The sequence below is a fragment of the Leucoraja erinacea genome, unplaced genomic scaffold (assembly GCF_028641065.1).
Source record: "Leucoraja erinacea ecotype New England unplaced genomic scaffold, Leri_hhj_1 Leri_672S, whole genome shotgun sequence".
Classification (NCBI taxonomy): domain Eukaryota; kingdom Metazoa; phylum Chordata; class Chondrichthyes; order Rajiformes; family Rajidae; genus Leucoraja; species Leucoraja erinaceus.
Genome location: NW_026576589.1, coordinates 26878 through 28217, shown reverse-complemented (window position 1 = coordinate 28217; position 1340 = coordinate 26878).

The window sequence follows — 1340 nt, the reverse complement described above, 5'->3', positions numbered from 1 at the left end:
AAGTATGTACACTTTAAAAATGAACCATTTGTGACTGCCAAACAATTGATTTCCAAAGGATACTTTTTGGCGAGCATCGACTTAAAAAATGCATACTATTCAGAACCCATTCATAAGGATCATCGTAGATACCTAACATTTTCCTGGTTGGGGCAGCAATGGCAGTACAAATCGTTTGCTAATGAGCTAACATCAGCCCCAAGACTGTTTACCAAGATATTAAAACCAGCCTTGGCAAAAGTAAGAAAACAAAAACATATTGTCATGGCATATCTTGATGAAATTTTGATACTAGGCAAAACCATGGAATTAGCTAAGTCAGCAGTATTAGCTACTAAACATTGATTTGAAACCTTGGGCTTTGTCATACATCCAGATAAATCTAAGTTGACGCCATCCACAACTATGGATTATCTGGGATTCACAATTAACTCAGTCCACATGTCTGTAACGTTGCCAAAAGAGAAATCAGCAGAATTGGCACAAACCTGTAACAAATTAATCGTTAACAATCAACCAACCATCCGATAAGTGGCAAGACTAATTGAGAAATTAGTACCAGCATTTCCAGCTACCCAGTTTGGACCTTTACATTATCAAAACGTACAAAGAGCAAAGGTGCAAGCGTTAAAAAAACATGCAGTTCTGAATTAGGGTAAATGTCTCACATGCTCATCCCGATTTCCATAATTATTTGCAGCGCAAAAATGCCCATTTTCCGCGGGTTTTAACGGGCCTGCTACGTTCGGATTCTGATACAGATTCAACTTTAATAGTAAGATTAAACGAGTACTTACCAGTATGAAGTTTGATCTGTATTTTATGAGGAGTTACGATGAGGGATTACGTGAAGAACCCGCCCAGTGCGCTGTTGCGACATACTTCGAAGCAGCGGTGTGGAATCACAGGATAGACACACTATTTGAAGTAACATAGTAAAGATCAGTGAGACATCAGTTTATTAGTTTGATCTATATATTGAGGGTGGGAGCGGAGGGCACGTAACCCCTCATCGTAACTCCTCATAAAATACAGATCAAACTTCATACTGGTAAGTACTCGTTTAATCTTACTATTTTACTTCGGAGTCACGTGAGTGATTCCGTGAAGATTTCAAAGGTCTGTGATTTCAAACCGTGTAACAGTTTTTATTTCACTCACTGCCGAAGTTTTTGAGGGAGGAAGTGTTATCGTAATCAACCAATGGATCTGCTTTCACAAGAAACAGAAAGGTATTTGTTAACAATAACAACATAAATAGCTCCCCTGAGCTTAAATTAATATTTGCAGTTTGTAATATTCTTTCTGCAATTAAATCAGGCCTATCAACGGTTTACAAT